This window comes from Rissa tridactyla, chromosome Z, assembly GCF_028500815.1.
Source record: "Rissa tridactyla isolate bRisTri1 chromosome Z, bRisTri1.patW.cur.20221130, whole genome shotgun sequence".
NCBI classification, from domain to species: Eukaryota; Metazoa; Chordata; class Aves; order Charadriiformes; family Laridae; genus Rissa; species Rissa tridactyla.
In genome coordinates, this window is record NC_071497.1 from 49,780,589 (window position 1) to 49,805,367 (window position 24,779).

General features: G+C 42.7%; 1 protein-coding gene across 2 annotated transcripts in view; it reads right to left on the reverse strand.

Annotated features, from left to right (window-relative positions):
- Nucleotides 1-4,446, reverse strand: part of FOCAD (focadhesin) — a 118,227-nt gene extending 113,781 nt beyond the window's left edge. Inside the window, exon 1 of one of the 2 annotated variants that reach the window (XM_054185048.1) lies at nucleotides 4,308-4,446. The gene's annotated coding sequence lies outside the window, so the exon portion shown is untranslated. The remainder of the gene's footprint in view (nucleotides 1-4,307) is intronic. The other variant, XM_054185049.1, reaches the window with a different exon arrangement.
- Between the last annotated feature and the right edge of the window lie 20,333 nt (nucleotides 4,447-24,779).

A 24,779-nucleotide genomic window follows, 5' to 3' on the forward strand; every position in this document is an offset into this window, starting at 1 on the left:
CCAAAGCTACCACAAGGAAATAAAATCTCACTGCAGAAGGAGGGAGAAAGCTGCATCCTCAGTTGAACAGATACTTGCATCGTTTCTGATCTGATCTTTAGAACTAGGAACCTGATGGATCAAAAATAAAGATGTCACCCTGCACATTGCCACAAAGCTTAGATAGCAATGCAATTGCAAAACATCGCAAAAAAAATGCAGAAATCCGTTGCATCCAACTCTAATGGCATTTTTTGAGCAGCACATTAAAAAAAACACATTGTATTGGAAACCTGACAAGCTAGAAATCCAACGCCATCACCCTCATCTACAAAAAGAACTTCAAGCATCACAATGACATCATCATTCAACAAAGCATTTCTGTCCATACTAAAGGAGTATTAAGCCTATTTGCCTATTATTACGTGTGTAATACTAAAAAGGGTTCTCTTTCTTTATAAATTACATAAAAGAATTAGAAGCTATAAAATACAGGTAGGCTAAAACATTTAATGCTCAAGTATTGTGAAGAGAAAAAAGAGAATAAAGCTTACTTTTAATAAATTGTTTTATTACCTATTTTTCACAGGGATTTTGCATGTGTACAAAGAGCAGAAAGCTTTATTATCTCAAATATAGAGTTAACAGGATATGTCTTTGTAACTAGTCTGTTGAATGCTATTGTTTCACATTAGTAAAATACAAACATCAAATGCTATTTTGTAGTTCCCCTAATCTATGCATATGATTTCATAGTTATTAACCTGTGAAAAAATAAGTCTGTTTTCTCACTATGGATTATTTGGAACACTTAAGTTTCTCTCTGCTGACTTCGCAACCCTGAAGAAACAGATCATGAAAGATGATTACTGGCAATGTTGTCAGAGTACCGTTACCATTTCACCCTTCTGAGAAAAGACAAAAAAGTTCACAGACAACATTTAGCAGATTTAAAAAAAAAAACCACCAAAAGGAAAACTTTAAAGAAGTGGTATCCAGTCAAAGGGTAGTCGCTACTGTTCTTTGAAAGTTTTGAAGAGATGTATTTCCACATAACGTTCATGTTGGTATTTGGAGGTCAACCCAACTTAGCAGTTTAAGACTTCAGTCAGAAAATGGTTAGGAATTGCTAAATGCGTTCTTGAGATGGGTACGCCTCCCTATGATGCTATGTGTTCATTTATATCCCACTCCTCAAAGCATCATTTCCAGTCTTCCCAATAGCAAATAAACTCCACGGAAACATCATACAATCATTTGTGCAATCTGAGAGAGATGATATAATGAGACAAAGACAGTAAGAAGAACATGTTTTGGAGAAGCACAGCTGCTGTTGGTAGTAACTGCAGAGCCAAAAGATAGCCAAAATCATTGCAGAAAATTCCAAGTATGTCTTAAAACAGAACCTCAGAACTACCTAAAACTGCAGTTAGTAACAGAAAACAAACACCCTTTTCTTAACCCAGCGTCTTGCTTTTTGGCACTTAAGACATGGAAGCTATTAAGAATAGGTCAAGACTTAGACACTGTGAAAAGAAAGAAATAAAACAAAAAGGTCAGGGTTTTTCCCCCCCCCCCCCTTCTTCAGTTTTGGTAGCTACTTTAATTTGGAGACCACTTTCTATTATTTAAAAAAAAAAAATAAATACCTGAACAACTGCTTTCTCACCTTTACGAACAATGGTCACTGCCGACTCTTATCAGTCTGCCAATCCCCTTCTGTAAATAAGTATAAGCATCACTATTTCTTGTAGTCCCTTTCTCTCCTTCCTCGGAATGGCACAGTTTCCACACAATAATCCCAAGAATTGGAAGAGCAACAGCAGTAGTGTTTCCTATTTTTTACTGTCTTTTACCACAAAAACAAGGAGGGCCAGGCTCATGAGAGCTGGCAAGGGGGTCCTACAGCCTATCAACAACAGCCTTGAAAAATACTGACAAGCTTTATCCCAGCTTACAACATTTGGGACAGCATTCTGTCTCAAAAAACCCACTTATCAGGCTCTTCTTTAACACTAAAAATTTAGAGCACTGTATAATTTATTTCCATGTTGCAACTGACAGAGATCACTAGCGTTTAACAAAACACAGCCCTTGCAAAGGAGGCGGCACCACCCTGAAACAAATCCATCCATACCCAAAGCAAGCTCCACATGAGCGGCTCTTTCTCCTTTCTTTGCCTCCAGAAATAAAAAAATAATACAGGCATGCTGTGAAAGTGAATAATTAATCTTGCAGATTCTTACAGTAGTCCTCTCCTAACATACTACAAAGGACCCTCTCAAAATAGCTGGTCTTAGCAGACTGCCTACTTAACATCCCAAAACTTATCCCATGCACCTTAGCAGCCTACCTTGTTAAGCTGTAACTAATTCCATCTCACTTCTCCTAACATCTTTTTTCAGTTGTTTGTCCTAAGCCGTATTTTTCGTATTCTCATTGCTGAAGAGACACTCTACACCATCAACCACACAGATGAAAAAAAAACCACTCAACCCAAACAAATCGCCAACACACATGCGCGCACGCAAATATTAATTTTAAAAAGACAAGGTATAAGAAAGGGATCCTTGCTTGTTTTCCCAACATAATTAATGTGAATGGTAACCGCCTATGGTGGGCTGAGCTTGGCTGGCTGCCAGGTGCCCACCAAAGCCGCTCTATCACTCCCCCTCCTCAACTGGACAGGGAAGAAAATATAATGAAAGGCTCGTGCGTTGAGATAAGAAAAGGCACTCAGCAATTACCATCATGGGCAAAACAGACTTGACTTGGGGAAATTAATTTAATTTATTGCCAATCAAATCAAAGTAGGATAATGAGAAATAAGAAGAAATCTAAAATCACCTTCCCCCCCACCCCTCCCTTCCTCCTGGCATCAACTTCACTCACTCCAAACTTCTCTAACTCTTCACCATGAGCAGAGCACAGGGACAGGGAATGAGGGTTGTGGTCATGCACTTCCCCTGCTTCAGGAGGACCATGGGGTCCCTCCCATGGGAGACTGTCCTTCCCACAGGCTCCAGTTCTTCACAAACTGCTCCAGCATTGGTCCTTTACACAGGGTGCAGTCCTTCAGGAACAGACTGCTCCAGCGTGGGTCCTTCACGGGGTCAGAAGTCCTTCCAGAAAACCTGCTCCAATGTGGACTCCTCTACACGGGTCCACAGGTCTTTCCAGGGGCTTGCTCCAGCATGGGCTCTCCACAGGGTCACAGCCTCTTTCAGGCACATCCACCTGCTCTGGCATGGGGTCCTCCACAGGCTGCAAGGGGACACCCTGCTTCATCATGGTGTTCACCCCAGCCTGCAGGGGAATCTCTGCTCTGGACCACCTCCTCCCCCTCCTTCTTCACTGACCTGGGTGACGGCAGAGCTCTTTCTCTCACATATTCTCACTCCTCTCCCCCAGGTGTTGCTGCACAGCAGTTTTACCCTTTCCTAAATATGTTATCACAGAGGTGCCACCACCATCACTGATGGGCTCAGCCTTGGCCAGCAGCAGGTCTGTCTCAGAGCTGCTGGCATTGGCTCTTTCGGACACAGGAGAAGGTTCTGGCATCTTCTCACAGCAGCCACTCCTATAGCTCACACACTACCAAAACCATGCCATGCAAACCCAATACAACATCCTAATGCTAAGAAGGACAAGCACCACTAATGCAACAGAACCAGAGAGGGGTCGTCATGGCATTACACCTTCACATCTGGTCCATACCATTTACCGAAAGTAATTATGACACGGTAAGCTAAGCTAAATAATAGAAATTGATCGCTGGGAGCCGTGAGATCACATTTCCCATATTTATTGTGTTTTGCTCACTGCCAAGAACTCTTGGTTCAAGGCGGTGCTCCTACCAAACCAGCAGGGCGAGAACACCTGCAAACACTCCCACGGCTTCTGTGTCACACCACACGCACAGCGCTTCGCAACTCCTCAAAATAACTCAGTTTAAATAGAATAAATAAATTTAAAAAAAAACCCAAAACAAAAAACAAACACAACAGCGTATCAGCACCAGGCGTTGTTACTTCGCTGCTGGCCAGTGCCCCCGCGGCGGTGCCATCCCCCACAGGCCTCGCCGGGGCCGCCCGCCCCGCTGCGCCCACGGCGCCTCCCAGCACAGTACGGACAGACGCCGGCGGCCCCGAGGGACGGACGGACGGACAGACCTCGCCCACCACTCCCCGGCCGCCACCCGGACCCCGCGCCAGGCGCGGCCTTGCATCCTGCGCCCTCCGCCTCAGCGCTGGCGGCGGCCCCGGCGGCAGGCGGACCCATACGGCCAGTACTAGCCGCCTCCCGCCGCTCCGCGCCCCTCACCTCACCTGCCTCACCACACCGAGCGTCCCGGCCGGCTCCAGCAGCACCTCCCACTCGCTCCCCGCCAGAAGACGGACGCGGACGCCGGCGTCAGGCGCGGCCGCCCCCAGCGGCGAAGGCGCCTGCGCGGCGGACGGCACATGCGCAGCGGCTGCCGGGCGGCGGTGGAGCGGGTGGGACTGAGGCAGCGGGGGGTGATGGCAGGTTAACCCTGTCCGCGGTCACGTAAATCCGGCGGCTTTTTTAAGGGGTGCCACCATGGCAGGACGGGTCTGAGCCGCTAGGGCGCTTCTCCGTGCTGTGGCTGTGTGATGGCAGTATGGCTGCCCGTGGCTCCTCGCTGCCTGGGCCCGCCGTGCCTCACCCAACCCAGCCGAGCCCCGCCGGGGCTGCCGGCTGTTCGTCGCAGGGTTTGGCCGGGTTCCATGTGCTTTTCCGCCTGGCCCCTTGGGCCCAGGCTTTTCCGCAGGATGCGGGGCATGAATTAGTCTGGTAGTGGTGGGCTGGGCTCGGGCTCTTCCTTGGAGCCAAGCTGAAATGCAGACTGAAATCCAAAGACTGAAAAACAGAAGCAACATAACTTGTGTTGAAACAGAAAAGGCAACGCGTTCAAGTGATTGGTTTGAAAAGGGCTAGATTATTCTGTAATGTAACTGAAGGGTGCGAACTGCAGATTGGTTTGAGATGAAAGTAGTAAAATGCTGGCAGATGTGAGACAAGTAAATGTAGGCAAGTCCTTCAAAAATTTTTTAGCAGTTTCTTAGTTTTAAAAGGCTGGAGAATTGCTTAGTTTCTTAATGTATTGGTTCCAAGTTCACCAGGTAAAGCCATAGGCAGTTTATGGCATACAAATGGGGTCCCTGCTTCCATTGAGTTGGTGGGAAAGCACATACTGACGCTTCAAGAGCCAGAAAATAAATAGTTATCAATACAGGCTAGGCGATGATGTGATAGAGAGCAGCCTTGCAGAAAAGGACCTGGGGGTACTGGTGGATGAAAAGCTGGACATGAGCCAACAATGTGCGCTCAGCCCAGAAGGGCAATTGCATCCTGGGCTGCATCAAAAGAAGCATGGCCAGCAGATCCAGAGAGGTGATTCTCCCCCTCTCCTCTGCTCTGGTGAGACCCCACCTGGAGTACTGTGTCCAGCTCGAGCCCTCAGCACGAGAAGGACATGGACCTGTTGGAGGGGGTCCGAAGGAGTGCCACAAGGATGATCAGAGTGTTACCAAAGACAGGCCTCTGCTTTGTTTGTAACCGTATGCTAACTAAAACGTTGTTTGTTTCCTACTAACCTTCTTACTGTGTGAGAAAATGGCTAGTTACTAAGCTGATTTACAGATAGTGATAATGAGGAGCTAATCACAAGGATGGGATAACAAAAAGTAGTTAATCACTTCAAGATTCTTTTATGCATCAAGTATGTACTCCTCTATCAATTAGGACAGAGCTGTGGCTACTTCAAGGAACATTCTTATCATCCTCAAGAAGTTGGCAAACTTACAGTAAACTTTTACTGTCCTGAGGTGACTCAACACCTTAAAAGGATAATGTAAGGAAGGGTCTCCTTACCCAAACGACCACCGGGACAGTCACGCTTGCACAGAAGTGTTTTGCCAATGCAGCAAAATTTGATATGCATGTGCAAAAAGACTATTTGGTCGTCTTAATGAATATGTCAGTCTAGGTGGAGTTATGTGTTAGGTAGATGGAATTATGAGAGTATTTTGTGTATAAATAATGGGTGAATATCCCCGGTAAGGTGTGCTAGATTGTGTGTTTTCCCCCTAGCACCCGACATTGAATAAAGCAGATCTCCTCTCTAAACTACTTTTGGTTTTGAGAGCTTTTATTTCAGGTAACAAGAGGGCTGGAGCACCTCTCCTATGAGGACAGGCTGAGAGAGTTGGGGTTCTTCAGCCTGGAGAAGAGAAGGCATTATAGCGGCCTTCCAGTACCTGAAGGGGGCCTACAGGAAGGCTGGGGGGGGGCTGTTTGCAAGGGCACGTAGCGATAGGATGAGGGGCAATGGTTTTAAACTAGAGCAGGTAGGTCTAAATTAGACATTAGGAAGAAGTTCTTTACTGTGAGGGTGGTGAGACACTGGAATAGGTTGCCCAGAGAGGTGGTGGAGGCCCTGTCCCTGGAGACATTCAAGGCCACGCTGGATGAGGCTCTGAGCAACCTGATCTAGTTGAAAAAGTCCCTGCTTACTGCAGGGGGTTGGACTAGGTTGACCTTTAAAGGTCTGTTCCAATCCAACACATGCTGTGATTCTATGAAAAAGCCCAAAAGTGACTCAGAGAACAAAAGTGTATTCTCTCGAGCTGCCTATGTGTGTACATGCAAAGTGAGGAGCACTCAGGTCCCTGCTTGTTTTCTCCACAGTAGCTTTTTGCAAATAGCACGTATAAGTGTTGGTGATGTGGCTTTCGGCTCCCTACACTGAGATGGGCTCACAAACCCACTTGCTGCTGGAGCTGCAGTATCCCAAGACGAGCTAAAAGGACCTGGAGGACCTTTCACAGTGGTATATTTCATTCTATCTCTAAGTGACCATAGGCAATGGCATGAATCAAAATGCAGCATTCAGTCTCCCTTCCCATTCCACCCTTTCTGCTTCGTCTAAGAGCATCTCACTATCGATAGGTTGATTCGTTATTGACATGCTATGTGATACTTCGGGTCTCATATTCTCCATTTAGTTATTGAGACATGGTAGGAAAAGCTCTCTGAAGTGCCTTGGGCCTGATTTATGCTTCTTGGTAGCCTGTTCTGTCAGTAACCTATGTGATACCTAGACCCAAAACCTGTTGAATTGGTCTGTGAAATCACTGAATCTTAAATAGGTTTAAGAAATCTTTGATGGTGTTTTATAAATAAGTATAGATGGCTATTTGAATAGTTAGGAAGTCACCATAATTTATTTTTCAGTCAGGGTAGAGAAATAAAAGCTGAATGGACAGGGGAGACCCTGTGCATTAAACCAGGTAATAATTTTGGCTATTGCTGGTTTTACTTGGAAACAGACAAAAAAAAAAAAGGCTTTTAGTGGATGTGACTGTCGTTAGGGTTTTGAGGTCTTCACATGCTGACCAGATGAAGGGAAGACAGGGCGTTTGTTGTGGGAATTTTAGTGTGGGTTTGGCCCACCACAGTCAGTTTGACTCAGTGGAAGGGTTGCACAGCCGAGCGTTTTCTGGGTAGTGGAGGGTGTGTGTTGGGTGTCCACCTTCTGTACCAGGGAGTGGGGGGCGAAGTGGCAGAGAGAGGTGGTGTGGGGCTCTTTTTGGATCTCAGTAGAAATGCCTGGCAGCAAATGGCTTAATAATACAGCTGATAGAAGAGGAAGATGAATGTAGATAGCAAATAAATCTTGTGTCCTTTCAGATAGTGGGAATCCTGCCTTCATGCAGCATTGGATGGACCCCAGATGGACTTTCCCATGGCACATTGCACAGATCCCATATGTGGAGAGAGGGTCCTCCTTTTTGGTTGTTCGAGCCACTATACAATTTTCTTACAAGAAAACAACTCTATTCATAAAGGATGTTTGCATGAGAGCTTCACACAGCACGGAATTGCTGGTAATGAGTGAGAGCTTCTTGCAGGCTCTGCAGTTCCAATGCACTGGCTGAGTTTGTCCTGTGCCAAAGGTCCTGTGCAGCATAACACAGGCTTGAAGGCCATGCTGGACATGCGGAGCAGCACAGTCCTGCACCTGGTCAGGGTAGCTGTGGTGTGGGTCTCTGACTCCTCGATGTACAATGGTCTTTTATGGATCAAGACATTCTACCCCTTGATCCATGTATGCATTACCTTTCCCAAAGATATTATAAATTACAGATTACAAGAATAACATACAGGCTTCTCTGGCCCAAAGTGTAAGGTCCAATAGAGCAGACGTGTCCTGTCCAAGATCACTAACTCCAACTGCCACCGCATCCACTGTTGCAGTAGGTAGACATGGGGAGAGTGGATGCATTTGGTATGCTTCTTTGTTGTTCTGTTTGCCTTTCCCCCCACCTTGATAGAGAGTATTTTTGTTGTTTCCACATAGCCTTCTAGCCAACCAGCTTTTCTTTTCGAAGCTGCTATGTTCCAGAGCATGCCTAGATGGGTGAAGTGTGTCTCAGTAGCACGTTAACCAAGGAAACTTTATCTGTGTGCCAGCTCTGTGTTACACCCAAGAGAGGAGACCCTGGTCTCTGAGGACAGTGCTAAATTTGCAATTGCCCAAAAGAGCATTAGCCAAAATGGCTTTCAGTTAGCTGAAAATTGCAATGGGATCTCTCAAAGGGAAAGGAGCATACAGCTTTGGAAATATTTTGATGCTGACAGTTCTGATCCTGTTTATATAGTGGAGCATCTTGCTTTGAGAAGCACATCACCAGAGTGGCTTTATGCTTGGCATTAGGATATCAGGGCTATCACGTCCATTCTCTGGATTAATTGACTCGGGTGCCTAATTCTCAGCACTATTTCAAAACCCCGAGTTTCATGCAGGTCATCTAAGGAGGATACATGAGGACATTGAGCATATGTAACCCAAACACTCTCACAAACGACTTTTGGTAGCTTCAGAGACTCAGTTCTGGCTTGAGGCAAAAGGAATCCTTTTCATCCATATGGAAGCATTTACTGTCCTATGGTCTTGATCTGTTTTAATACCCTTTTTTTTCCTGTGCCCAGATCTCAGAAGCAGGAAAGAAGCAGAAGATATCTGTTAATGGACATGCTTAAATTCACAGACATTGCTTTTGATTGCCTTTCAACTTGCAAGTCTTCTAGAGCCTGTCTGTGAGACTGAGATATATTTTCTGTGGTACCCTGAAGTGGTGTCCCCAAGCGTCCAAGGTCTTCCACTAAAGAAATACTTGGAAGTTATGAAGGCAGCATCAGTGCCAAAGTCATAACTGGGTTTGATTCGAAGGAGGTCATACCAGCTGCCGATTATGCGGCAAAGTCTGCTTTCACTAGTCAAATTTGAAAGAAATTTGACACCTCTGGGAGATGTCTCCAACGTAATTTCCTGCTGGTCTTAATGTGGCCTATCTGTTATACAGAAAGCAATAAAAGTAGGATTCAGTTAGCTTGGATTGGGCTGCCAAATAGGATAACTACCCTCCAGTTCCTGTGACAAGTTTTTGCAAAGGTCAGTAAATCCATGAAAACTGCCCCGTTCACTGGCCTGTGAATTCCCGGAGAGAAACTAGACAGGAGTCCTTGGCTCCAGTTACACTGTTTCTAGGACATTCTGGGTTGTTTTATCAGGGGACAGTCCTGCCATGACGGGTGGTGCTCTGGTGATGCTCTCAAAGAACTGCGAGAAGGTTCCCTTAGCAGCTTTTGTAATGTGTTGTGAGATCTCTCAGTGAAGGTTATTATCCAAATGAAAATCATACAGTAACAGCAGTGATGATGGCCTAATCTGCATATGTCATTTCTTATATGGAGTTTTATCCAAGCCAGAAAGTAATTCTAGCTTTAAAAATGAAGGAAAGGAATAAGGAAAGTCACAGTTTGGAATTTATTGCAGAAATCAACAGCACCAAAGCCTGCCGCTATTAAATTTATTTATTTTAAATCTCTTAAGCCTGATAATAAAAAACAGTTTTAGCAAATTGGCCTAGTCAGCTATGTCTTTAGCCTTTATTATTAAAATTAAGGCTCATTTAAAACGCATTAAACTTTTAGATGCAGCTGCTTTTACTGCAAGCAGTAGTCAGCTATGAAGGACCATCACTCCACATACACAGAGCTTCGATGGACTTCCATGGAAGGTCAGCCTGAGGGTAGAATTTAGCAAAAAGTCCCTGATTTGTATCCTCAAAGCCAGTTGAGATTAATGAGAATTGAAATTGCTTAACACTTGCCTGGGAGTGCTCTGCAACTCACAAGATTAGGCTTGAAATGCCTTACTGAACCTTATCTTGCAGCAGTTGGTAGATAAAAACTCCCTTTGTACTAGTGCAAGCAAGGCCTGCAGAATAGCTAGGCTGCCTGTAACAGTACAGCACTTACTCTGCTGAAGAGTGGTATAGAAAGTTTGAGATGTATCCCCGGCAAAGACTAATTTCTGTCACTGTTGGAGCATTTCAGTTTCCCATTAATTGCAGTGAGTGGCAGAGAGCACCAAGACACTGAGGTATTAAACCAGAAATATGTCAATTATTTTTTCTAAAAAAAGAAATAAAACCTAAATTTCCCTTTCTTGTCTGTTATTTTACTTGATTTAGCTCTCTTGGCTTAACCAATATGAATTAAAGTACATACATTTGTGATTTTTGTTTTTAGTTTAGATATGTGTATAAAGTGAAAGCCAAATAACAATTCATCCCTTCCTTTTAGTTAGTTGCTCCAACAAAATCTCATAAACCCTCAAGGTAGTTATACTTTTGTGTAGGAGCATATATCATGGTCTTGTGGGCAAAGAAGTGCTGTTTCTTAGTTTCCAGTTCCCCTTTCATGCTCACCAGGTTTTTTTCTTCATCCATCCTGTCATTATTTCAGCTTATTTGGGAGCTGACTGAAAATGGCCATCTACACCTGAACTACTAATAGGGAGGTTTTCCAGGATTTACTATTTTAAAGATCCATTTGTTGTAACTGAAATGAAATAACTGGTTGGACTGGAAGTGAAGGCTACTTAGGACCATTAACGGATTTTATGTCGAGCTTGCTACGTATACAGACACATGATGTCCCCTACATTCCTGCATGAGGTGCTGTTTTACTTCTGGTTTTGTTAAGGGTCACTCTAAAGTGCTCCTGCATTGATGAAGGGCTTGGCTGATCAAGTAGAGCTAGAGTCAATAGAGTACTTCTTGCTGGTGGACTTCAGACCATTAATGAAGTGAATATGGGGCAAAATTCAGACTGAGCACATGTCTTTATCGATTTCAGTAAAAGTAATTAAGTAGCTGTGTTGTATGGTAACATCATGATTATTTCACACTGAGGAAATGGCGCTAAATATTTGGCTGAGGGTTCCTGGGTTGTATATTCAGATTGAATGATGAGACAGGGAAACTGACCTTCAAATGCAGACACTTTGCAAGCGAGATAAAATGGCTTTGGATTTGTAAGCATTGTATTTGACACTTTGGCTCATGGACACAAGTAGTCAGATGGAAAGTGGTGGGAGACAGCAGCTTGTTTACTTTGGGTTTTCCAGCCCTCTCCGGTTGTAGAGTGGCTGGGTTCATGCACTCACCCATCCTATCGCGCAACAACATCCTATCTCCATTTACTAGGTGCTGAGGTGTTCTGTACAACACAGTTCTGTGTCGCTTACTGCATGCAGACCCTCACCTTTCTTGTTTTGGTTAGGGTCTCCCACACCTGCAGCTCCTTTAGATAACAACAGGAGAACGAAGCTTCTATTCCACTGTCCTGGGTTGAGCAACACAGGACTAATTTATCTTCTGATGCTGGGGAAAACTGCACTTTTAGAAGACTCTGGAGTCTGAATTTGTGAAAATATTTACTTTATAGCTAGCTAGGCTGTGTGGGATTCAAAGTCTGAGTGTTTTCAAGCCTTGCCAGGTGCAGGGATGAGGAGCATGGCCTGGGCACTTGACCCAGGCTGGCCAACAGGATTATTTCATACCATGAATGTCACATTCAATACAAATTAGAAAGTTTGCTGTGAAATGCTCTCTCTCCCTTGATGGCAGAGGTCTAGAGAACTCCCTGCCCCGGTGCCGGACCCCTGAGCCCTTCCCTTCCTCCCGAAGCTGTTGCACTCGCCGTGTCCCACGTTTGCTGTCCACTGCTGGGAGCGCACAGCTTCCTGCTGGTGGAATTGGCTGAGTGCAGTCCTTGGATGTCTTATATTGGTACCGGGATTAATACTGGTTCTTTAGTACTATTGTTAATTATTTAGTCTTATCCTATTAAATTTATTTATATTTCAACCCTCATGTTTCCTTGTTTTTCCTCGATTCCCCTTCCCAGGTGTGGAGGGGTCATTGGGTGATAGAATAATTGTCCAAACGGCAATAAATTATTATAGGTTTTCTCATACCATAACATCTGCATAGACTGATTTAAATAAAAAAAACCAACCAAACAAGTAAAACCAAAACGATAAAGTCCAAACCCCTTCGGAATGAATACATATAAATTGAAAAGAATATTCAGATATGGTGTGTTTTATAGTTCCTGTTTGCTAGAAGACCAGCAGTGTGTCTGTGACTAGGTTTACAGTAAGAAAAACGTTTTAAAACTCCCTAGAATCTGACCCTGAGATGCTGAGCACTGTTACCTGCATGGAGCTGAGGGTATTTAGCAGTTTAGGGGGAACAGCTAAATCAGTTAAAAGAAGGCTTTACCTATGAGCAGGGAGCAGCCAGAGCAGAGTCCCACAGCAGCTGGACAAGAAGAGCTGAAGAGGCTGGTGAGGTGGCCAGGTGGAGCTCGAGCACAGACAGCCTAACCCCTGGGGAGGGGGAAGGACCCGTCTCATTCTGCATGGATGCCTGTTCCTGTATTCCTGTGATGTGCCCTTAGATTTGAGTGTGCCTGGGCGTTGTTAAGTCATTTATCTGTCTGAGGAATCTCCCGGTGTTTATATATTTGCTGATTTGTTAATCTGATTTTGGTTTTGAGCACACAAAAATTAAAATTGCAAGCAGATTTGGATTGCTGAGGCATGATTGTAGCTAAAGTAAAGGGATCACAGGAACTTTTTAATATTGTGCAAATTCACTGTAAGTATTTCCTTTCTGCATTTCCATTATTCCTGAAAAACTCTCATTTCCTTCCAGCTTTTCTATATGTAAAGCTCTAATTGGTTTTGGAACCCTGCAGTGGCATCTGTGAAGCCACCAAAGCAATGTACTTGTCATCTTGTGGGCCACGTTTTACATGTCCTAATACTAAATTGCTTTTTGAACCAAACTTGCACAGGTCATCCCGCTATTAATTTCAATAAATGTCTTTTAAGTAGTTGCTCGAACTTGGTGATTAATAATTACATAAAGCTGTCAAACTGATCTTCAGCTGCTGCAAATGAGGGTACTCCTGAAGTCTGTGGAAAATCTGCATCTTTCTCTGTTGTCTTAGAAATGCATTTGTGTATCATGTCATGAGAACCATTATCTACAATCTGGCAGAAAAGAGCTGGAACTCTTCCCGTGTAGTATTTTCTGTTTATATTGGGTTCCTCCAATATGTTCGAGTCAAAAGCACAGTTATGTTTTGTAACTAAGATGGGGGAGTAATATTTAATGCTAAATTTCAGAGCACTGTTTAGACACTAATTCCAGTATTTTTATCCCATTTCACAGACTTGAAGAAAGGAGAGAAAAAGATTTGCCCATAGTTTCACAAAGAAACTACAGCAAGATAAAGCGTAGGTCAGAGATTTGGGTTGGTTCCACATATATTTGATCCTGCCTGTGTGCAGGGGGTTATACTAGATTATATCCTGAGACTCTTTCTGTCCCTTAATTTCTATGATTCTGTGATAAGCAGCATTTTCCTTTTGGGATATTTGGGTATGGGGAGCGTGCAGAAATGTGTGTAATTTTTCACCAGGACACAATGTGTATACTCAACATAATTTTCTGTGAAATCCACATTCAAACCCAAAAAAATTTGCTTTGCTCCAATGAGTGATTTTGTATTTACTGTGTGGCTAAGATGGAGTAGGTAGACTTGAAACTATACTAAGAGTTCCTTGTACATTTTCAGAAAAGGAGAGCACTGACTAGGTGATTCCCACTGACAGAAGAATTGTTGAAGTTGAATGGATATTCTTTCATATTTTTACAAAATACAGAAATGATTTCCAACTCTTGCTGTTATCTAGACTGCATTCCACTAGCATGGTTTTAATTGATAGGTATGAACACCCTGTGCGTATATTAATGTGCCAGAAACTGATAACCATTGCGTTGCACTGCCAGGCTCAAAGCTTTGTGACCTGCAGCATGACGCCTAGTTGGAGAGGGGTCACTAGTGTACACACCAGGGGCTGACACTGGGTCAGTACTACCCAACGCCTTCAAGATAACCTTAGTTACAATCTCAAAGAGTATTTCTTGGATCAGATCAGATTTTTAGGAGCAACATTTAATACCTTTCTAGAGAGCAAGAATTCCACTTCAAAGTAAGAATAGATGTTTCATATGCATACTTACTCAAACATGAAGTTAGAATCTCATTGGTGTAACATGGGATGGTCAATGTAACAGGACAACATGTCTTCCAGATACTCACTTGTTCTATGTGGCAATTAATAATTATGAAAATTCTTTATTTGAATATCAGAATTCAAGTGGGAAATTCAAACTAGATAAGGAATTTTCAAAAACGCATTACAGCTTTCAACTGCCAAGTGTTGTGAATATGTTTCTGCAAATCCTTGAAGCTGCCTCCCTGCTACTTTCATATTCCCACCAGTTCTCTAATGCTGTTATTTTGAAATGATATGTTATATTATGGCAACACCTTAATCAGTAATGATCTTTTAGATTCTGCATTCGAGATAAAAGGTTGCCAGCTGCAGCAAAGCAAGCCATGAGTCTCGGATACAAGTGACTTCAAAACAACAAACTGCATTCTACATTCACTTATACAATGCAGCACAGCAAAACCTGAAGAGGATTCAAGGAATGCAATTAAGGATTAGATTTAGATTCCTTTATGCCTCAGCGCCACTTTCAAAACATAAAAGTGCCTATTTAAAAAAAAAAAAAAAAAAAAGGTTTTCTACTTTAGCACATTTCAGGCTACATGAGATTAAAATAACCGTCTTCATGATCTGCTTGCCCAAATGCCTGGTAGTCGCGTGGTGACCTTCGGTTCTTGGACAGCTCATCTCAGAGCAATATGCCCATACAGTTCTGCCAATTGCAACTGTACAGACATGTCTGAGAGGAGGACTGTATTGTGTCTGCCAGCCTAGGCGTTTTAATTATCGGAATCATGCTCTGTGATTATTTTTTTTCCAAGAGCAGCAGAATCTAGCCAGTTTATATGGCCAAGGGTGAAGCAATACTTGAGTATTAGGGGAAAAAAAGCTTAAGTTACATAATATGTAAAGAATAGCCTTTCTTCCTGTGTGCTTGAAAAGCTTTGTTAGCTGGATTAGTTTTATGGGTAGCTTCCGAGTTGGGGTAAAGGACAATACTCAGAATTCCTATGATGAGGACAAACCCCTGGGTCAGGGGGCAGAAAGTCAGAAAAGTGACATAGATCTTCAAATGCAGACTTCCTGGGTGCTGTGCCACCACTTTTCTTCTTCCGGGCAGTCAGAGTTGGTAAACCATAGAGAAGACGAGAATGTGGGTGATACTTGTGGGTCACAGGGAAACATAGACCAATGGCAGGGATTAAGTTCTCCTTAGTCCTTCCAGTTAATGGAACCTTGCTGACAGATCAGCTTTCTATTTTTTGTTTGGGTTTTTGTTTGTTTGTTTGTTGGTTGTTTTTTTTTTTCTGGCACAAACACAAGCCCATTAAACTATACATTTTTATAAATGGACGTTAGTTCATGTCATAAACCTGCAAGAAGACTGCTCAGGAGCAATTTAAAATAGATGAGCATTCCAGTCATTGACACTGAGGTTAATAAGACTACTTATTTTTTTAGATTTACTCAGTGTGTGTTCCAAAGACAAGGCTTTAATTTTAATGTTCTCATTTAAGTCCATTGGATTTCACCTGAACCATCAATGCAAAAATTAAAATTAAGAGCTGCTAAGAACTTTTTGGCAAGTTCTACAACTTCTTATACTTCTTTTCGCATAGTAAATGCAAGGGATATGAAAGGGACCACCGGTATGAGGGAAGACTAATGACATGAGTAAACTCACTGTTGAAAAAATGTTCAGTGAAACATACTATTTTTTTCATACTGCTTAAGGTGCTTTTGGATTTCTGTCTTTTGCCCGGTAATTTATTTTTACCTTTTGATGTCTTTCCATCTTATGCTTTTTTACTGCCAGTTACATTCTTCAGGGGTCTTTTAGATCTGTGTTTCCAATGGCTTATGTTTTCTGGGCTCACTGGAGTTAAATTTCTGTTGGTTCCATTTGAGACTGCATTCTGGAACGCTCGAGATTTTAATGTCATTATTAACACAATCACTTGTATTGAAATGATTTCCAGTGTTTGCAGTAAGATCAATTGTAGCAGTTGAAACACGTCTTCAACCCAAACTTTTCATCTTTTATTGGCCCTACAAAGTGTCTATGAAACTGACTCCCACTGGAGAGAGGCTTTTAGAACAAATAGATTTTGACCCCTCTGTCTCAAGACCTTGACTCTGAAAGCAAATTATTTATGATCCCAGTACTCCCCTGAAAGACTTGCAGGCATCCTGGCACCTATTTTCATAGGAAGTGGTGCCCCTTTTTACCCCAGTCTCTCAACAGTCTCTCGAGGGTTTCCTTGAGATGGGAATGCAAGTGCAGAACACAGCTGAATGATCTGCTGGGAAACTATTGCTCTGTCTATATATTTTTGTATATATATGTAGCCTATACGTCTTACACACACATATATTTGTATGTATTTGCAATTTGAAGCAGATAAAATTGATAGTTTTGGTCAGTTTAAAATATGCTGTGTGGGGAACAGATAAATGGGGAATGGGTAAAAAGGAGGCAGCGGAGCATTGAAAGGTGGAAGTTGCAGTAGATCAGGCCACCGTGCTTTTTGTCAGGACACCATGCTTTTTGTATTTGTATCTTTTGCAGTGTTGGGGAGTTGTATTTGGAATTGTCAATATATGGAAAAGTGTCTGGACTTGAAGTCATATGATGACAGAAAGTATTCTGATAGGAAATTCATTGTGCATTGAGGGGTGCCTACCATTAGGAGGAGTGTAAACGGAGTGCAGCTGCTCTACTACTGAAATCTGCTGAATTCATTGGACCACACAAATCTTATATGGAAGGTCTTCTGAAATCTGCATGGCAAGTCAGAATATACAGGCTGCAGCTCCACTGTTCCCCTTCCAGCAGCTGGCAAAGCATTTCCACCCGTCTTAATTCTGCTTTGCTCCTCTCTGTGCCTTCACAAAAATTACCTCCAGCTTCCTTGTAATGCTGTGATTACTAGCTGGCTCCCAAACATCCATATGTTGAGCAGTCTTGCTTTGCAGCTTTCTCATGTGTAAAAGTAGATATTTCTCATTCATACAATTTCTGTTTAGATTTCTGAAATGTGCCTATCTAGCCTCTAAGGCCAGACTTCTGCAAATACATATGTAATATATTCCTCAAACTTTGCAATGTTTTCATTTGTCAAAGCATTTCTTATTAATTGTTGAGCTAGCTGTGAATTTCTTACTACCATTGCTCTCCCATGCTACCTTTGTTTACACATTTTTTTCCATTTCTTCATTTTTTCCATTCTTTTCAGGGCAAAGCTTTGTCTTCACTGGATTTAACTGCTTGTCCCACCTCATGCCTTGTTTTGTTGTCCTTGGTCAACTCATTTCATCTCTTTTTGTTTCAATTCCCCATCCATAAAGTTGGGTTAAAACTACTTTCTGAGTCACAGTGACGGTGTAATCATGAGTTTGTTAAAGATAAGGACAACTAAGATCCTGTGGTTGTATGAGTACTTGTCACTGATAAAGAATTCTGCTTTTCACTATGAGTTTCTCACCAAGGTAATGCTAAGCCATTCCAGCTTCTCACTCACTTTCTAGTGATACTGGGAATAAGGAAGGTTTATTTTTGTATATAATATTATATAATAAGGAAGTCTATGACCAAGACATGCTGGTCATCTTATGCATTAAACTCCTGTCTTGGGTAATGGCCAACGTATGTAACAGATGCCTTGGCCAGCACAAGAACCTGATGCAGGTGAGCACAATCACGTAATTCCTTTACACTCTCTGGTTTATTTCCAGCGTGGAGATCTCCCATCAGGCCAGGAAGCGAGGGCACTGATTTCAGTGAAGTTACTCCTTAATGGCTCTCGTGCACATGTCATAAGACTCTGTCCTGGCTATGGTTGCAGAAATCCAGAACAGCTCCTCTGAACTTGGTCATTACGTGGGCCTAAACTGAATACAGAATTTGACTGTGTTTCTTTGTCTAACAGGACTATTTCCTCTAGGGGCTACACCATTGTGAGGAAATAAAAAACTAAATACTTCCTTGCAGGTCTCTCAACAGGACTTTCCACTCTGAACACATTTCCTTATGTGTCACTAGAGGCCTTTAAACAATTTTTTTTCCTTCTATACTGTAATTTTGTGTGTAGCCAAGACTCCCTTTTTGCATTTATCTTTTGTCATTGCTGCCTCCCTCTGAGGTGGCTGGTGGTGAGTTATAAACTATTTTATATTGTTTTCTAAAACATGCAGCCATTGCTCTTAAAGACCTTTTCCATTGTCTAGAGGTTTAATATTGTACCAGCTAAAGTGCCTATTTTGTATTTCATTTGTGATTAGAAATGGACAAGCCAATAAAACCTGAAAACAAGCGTGCACTTGGCCTAGGCTCCTTGGCATTTGTTCGTCCTACATAGCTCACTCAAAAAAATCCAGTCCAGAGAGAGTATTTTGCCATTAGCTCCTGGCAGACAGAGTGCCATTACAAAGCAGCTTATACATATTCCTTGTCATATGTGTAAGATCAGCTATAGGCTCATTTTAAGTTTTGTCTCTGGTTCAGACCAGCATCTTAATATTGTAATCAAAGTATCTGGCTTGGAACAGGAAAGGACTGTGATTTTATATATTGTCTGCATAAGGAAATTAAAAGGTTTCAAATACAGAGAAATTCAGACTGACGATATATTTAAAAGCCACTGTGGTTTGCTTTATAGCCAGTAACATTAGCCATTTCAGCTAGTTGCTTCTTTTAAACATTTAAAAACAAGGCCCATGTAAAAGTCAGTCCATGTATTTGGGTCACAAAATTTGAATATCAAAAAGTAAATGTAAAACAGCCATATTTGAAACATGAAGGACAATTCAGTGTGTCCAAGTGACTTGGGAAGCAGCTTCCTTTTTTGTGACACAAGACGTATCTGCCATGTGTAAAGAAATAATACATAAAGGCAGCAATTCCTTTCAACTGTGTGGGGAATCACCAACAGTATAGCTATGAAACCCAGCTCTTGCTGGGCCAGGTGCGATGCTGCACTGACACAGCTGCGCTGCTTCCAGGGTTACCTGTCCATTGAGCAGAAATGTTGACTCACGCTGTATCTAAGTCAGGGACCTAGGATCTGTGCATCACGCCTCACAGCGTGATGTAGGTACATCTGAGGGTGTCTGAATACAGGGACTGGTCCCTACTGGTAAGCCCACCGCTACATCAGTTATTTCAGCAGACATACAAATGTGCAAGCATTTTTAGCCTTGCAGTAGCTCCTTACATGAACCTTTATGTAGTTAAATACCTTTAAGAATGTGATCCAAATGTCTCTCATTTTCCAGCAGCTGTGTAATTACTCTGTGGTAAACCCTGTTTTAGCAGTAGTGGATAGTACTACTAGAAAGCTGCCTTCACCTTTTTAACTCTGTAGTTCTTTGAGCCAGGGTCTTTGCACTTTCATATGCACGTAATTGCATCCATCTGCTGCAATGAGATCACAGAATGTTTATTTTAACTGTTAATCCAAAATGAAGAAAATAGTTGCACCGGTTTGTCATTTAACCAGATCAAGATTGTTCTTTGAATCTGCTCCTGTCCACCGAAGTTTATATTTGGAGTTTGTGAAATTGATAGATATTTTAAATGGCTATAATTTCATCACAATACCTTCAGCTTGAATACAGATGCTATTTTAAATTTATTTTTGGTTTAAAAATCAACATTGCTTCACAACTGACGTATATTAAACCACACCCCTTTCTCTTCCAAATTTGAACCTGAATCTGCGGTTGTTTCTAAGTAATCATTGCTCAACTGCGTGGTCTCAGTTAAGTAGCTAAATATTAGAGTGAATAAAGTCACACTGACGTGCGGTATAGGAAAACAGCTTGTATTGATTCAGTCCTGTTCTGAGTCAAGAGGGAAATACTTTTGTCCAAATATGTAAGAAATAAAAATCAGCATAGAAAGACCATGCAGCTCTGTTTCTTCCAGTGGAGTCCCAAGTTAGGGAGATGAATACGGAGTGTGAGTCTGTGCCAGAAAGCTCTCCCATTTAAGGGATTCTGGAAAACAGGATTGTCTCACTGGTATCTGTTGAGAATAAATGAATTTTCTGGTTGATAGCCTTATTCTCAACCATAATACAAGCTAGAACTATCAAAGAAAAAACATCTCCCTTCAGTGGAAGACTTCTTGTTCTCTTCTTTCTTGTTTGTCCTGTGGATAAAAATTAAAAATCCAGCAACCCTCATCATACAGTGTAGCAGAGAATCTTTACTTCTTGGACACCTTCTCTCTTGTTAAACCGGTTCGAGTATCACCAGCTGTATTAGGGCTACTGTTAAAAGCCTAATAGCTCCTCTGTTTGCCTACACTGTTAACAAAACTTCTCTCAATTTCTTTTGAAGTGGCCTGCATATAAAAGCTCTTTTACTCATCTACACTCTAATTCTGGTAAAACAAAAATGCCAAATATACCATAAAGTAACAGGACAACCATTAAAGTGATGATAGTTTTGTGGCTTTCAGGAAAAATACCCAAAGATTCAACAGAGACTCTGGTTTCTTGACTTCAGCATAAAGCTAGCAGGAACACAGAGACACATACTTTGGGGAAATAAAAGACGGTTCTTCTTTCACTTGTCTGATTCGTTCTCTTTTGCAGTGCGTACATCTGATGCTGCCAGACCTAAAAGAACCCTTCTGTTCTCAGAAATTAATGTATCAGGAGGAAAGAAAGAAATCAAATCCTATCTTTAGAGCCTTCTGAGAATAGCAGTGCAAATAAATAAACAAACGTATGTAGACGTGTATCTGGTGTAAAAATATGTCACCATGGCTTTTAACTTGCAAGATAGTAATCATCTTTGCAGACCTTTAAAATGGGAAATGCTTCTTCCATCCCTACCATGGATCCTGACAAGTGAATGTACATTCATGATCAGGCCCACTGTGACCTCTCTTCTCTTTAGGTATCACTATGGATCATTTGTGCTGTTACACGAAGAGAGAAATAAATTTAAACAGACAGAAAGGTTGTAATTATATTAAGTAATAATGATTTCCAGAACGAACTTGGGAAGACCAATCCAAATCTTCGCAGAAGAAGACAAGCTGGAAGAAAGTAGACAAGAAATAGAAATATTCCAACTCAGAGAGATGCTTTTATTTTTGCATTTCACTACTCTGATGTTCTGCCTTGCTCCTCCTCAGCCAAACTTAACTATAAGGTGACTCATACCTAGAAATTGTCCGTACTGTTTTTTCCATTCCAATTGAGTTGAAAAAAATACTCCTGCAACAGAACATAATTTATTACACAGAAAGATGGGGTCCCCAACTTCTGCCACAGAACAGGAAGCAAATATATTCCTCATGATGTCAAACTATTCTGGAAAACACAAACAGGCAGTCAAGATCTTTGAAGAGTTGTCCAGAAATGTAGAGATACTAAAAAAGGATTTACTTTCTAGCTAGCAAGGTGTAATAAAGACAGGAGTTTTTGTATAATAGCATTTTCAACTGCAGTGATTCCAATATACATTTCCTTAAGAAAATAATGCCTGTAGCTGAATATGTCAGGGCAGTGTTCTGTGGTCTTGAAGTTGTGGGAACACAAAGGAAAAAAAGACTCTTGGGGCCAATACTGAGTATGGAAATAATTTCATAGTCCTGTTTCGGTAACAAATGTGTATCACAGAGCATTTTTATGCTTTCTGCGTAATTGCTGTCAGTAAGGTAGTATGTTCAATGCATTGAAAATATCTATGCAACTACATATGTACGAGCTCAAATACACACTGAGGTATATAATTTTAGCTGCCAATGTTTAAAAATCATATCATCTTTATGGACTAAATTAAGGTTCGCCTATTACTAATTCAAGCCATTTGTCCTTTTTTTTTTAAAGCAAAATGAAGAAAGCAGAAATATGCATTGTAATTGTCATAAAACACACTGTATCTGTCACACTAAGAATAGAGTGGTAGCACTGTTTATATAGCAGAGAAGCACATCTTCCATTTCTTCATTGTGAATTTTATGCCCAGATTGGCAGTGTAACATGAAGTTGGAATGTGGGTGATGGGGTGGAAGGAAAGAAAGAGGGGTGGTTTGGTAATGATTTAAATAATCATGCCTAGTTACTACTGTAAAATTGCCAGTGCATCAAATTTATTGTTGGAACAAGAATCGAACAGTACTTGGCAGGAGTTGTATTACTTGGTAATGAAAGGTCACATATGGTTTGAAATTAAATTTGTGCCAATAATGAAAAGCAAAATACTTTTAGCATATATATAATTGTTATTATTTGGAACATGTTACAGACTCAACTCTGCACTAACGTGGAAGAGTACATTGTAATTAAGCACCCAAAAATTAATGTCTTCTGAATGGCAAAAGCCCTCACTGACTCAAAAATGCATGAGCCTGATTTCCAATGAAACCAAAAGGTTCTAAACAGCTAAATGCTCTTAAAGATCTGTTCTCAGTCCTTACAAGTCCCTTAAGTGATCAAACACTTGAGAAGAGTAGCTCAGACACAGCAGAAATGGAACCTTTCTAGGAGAAATGCTGGGGATCCTCAGCCTGCAGACTGCTCTGTTTGGATGGGCCCTGACACCTGGTAGCGGTCCAACCTTGCTGTCCTTGCTCATGTGCATAATCCTTACCATGGTAAATAGTGTATCTTTATTTGTCTTGCTGGTATAAAGTTTTAAAGTTACCGGAATCAGCTTTGATGGGTTTATGGACTCAGTGGGAGTTCTTATGCATGCTGACTTGCGGGCTAGCTCAATGCAAGATTGGTAGAACATACGTGAACTACTAGATCTGCACATTGCAATTTTAATACTTGAGGGGTTAACGTTAATAAATTTGAAGTTACATTGCAACTTGTGGAATTTTTACAAATTGTATTCATCCTTTTGAGTGGTTAGTACTGATTTTATTAATTAAGGCTTACAACATCTGTAAGAAAAATAAGGTACAGGCTAGTAGTTTTGGGAGGAATTATGCTAGAATTTCGATAATGTGCATTTCTCATTCCGAAGTGAAAAGAGGGGAGATAACGAGTCATGGATAGATAGACTTCTGAAGAGGTCAGATGAGGACATTAGCGCAAGGGCTCCGTGCGCCATCTCTTGGTGAAATCTGGAACGCCCAGGGAAGGTGTTTTAATTTCTGTGTGTGTGTATCCTTCTCTTGAACAGGATTGCTATGTTGATTGTAGAACCACTGAGATATAATTGTCATCAGAAAAATTATCAAAAAAAATAATTATCGAACCGTCAAAAATAGTTTTCAGTATGGCAAAAGTTACTTCGAACAATTTTATGGCTCTCCGAAAGTGCTCATCTGATGAGTGTCAGTACCGTGATTTAGATATTTGCAGAAAATCACTTCCAGCTCCTCACTGTGGCATGAATCAGCGTGTTATCTCATACAGTACGGAAGGGACGTGTAAATTGTAGCTGTTGTTTTAAAAGAGTATCAGCCCATCAGTGGCAGAAATAGCAGTTCGTGCTACAACTATCATTTAAATAATCCCGAGTGTCTCATTTCCTGCCCGCTGCCCATCATCGCCTGTCATACCTGTGCCATCAGGGCACCCTCTTCGTGTCGTCCTCACTTTGTTTTTGCAAGCGGATTTACTGGGTTTTTTTCAGAAACGTTTGTTTGTGAGGGTGGACGAGGCAGAGGCTGAGGGTCGGGGAGGAAGGTCCTTCTCTTGGCGCACCTTTGCCACAGGGAGCCCTCTTACTCCACTTTGGCCGGGGGTCTCTCACAGGCCGGGGACGGCGGGCGGCCGGTCTCAGCGCGTTGCCGTTTCCCAGCTGTGAGGAGTCACTGACGCCCTCCCCGCCCGGTAACGGCGGACCCCAGACACCGAGGCCCTCGCTGCCGGTTGGGGATTCCTCTCCATCCCGGCGCTGCGGCGGCTGGCGTAAGGCGCAGGGAAAGGAGGGCGCCGGGGGCACTGTGCCTTCCCGTCCCTCACAACCTGTTACTTTAACGGCCGGTGGGGCGGGGCCGGGCGGGGCCGGGCGGAGGGGGCTCGCGGCCGCGCCGCCGCTCGCCATTGGCTGGCCGCGCCCCCCCCCCCCCCCCCCGCGCCCCCCTCCGCGCACTGTTATGTCTGTGTCTCGGTGTCAGCCCCGGCCAGCGGCGCGCATGCGCGGCGGGCGCTCGTCCAGCCGGCGGGGCTGGGGCAGAGCGGGGAGGCCGGGGGTGGCCGGCGGGCTCGGTGTGGTGTGAGGGCGGGGAAGAGGAGAAGAAGGGGGGAGGCGGACAGCGGGAGCAGCGAGGCAGAGGATGTCCGCCGACCGACCGCCGTTCCCGTGCTCGCCCGCTGCCTCCTCCATGAATTAGCGTGGGGGCGGGGGACGGGAGGGAGGGAGC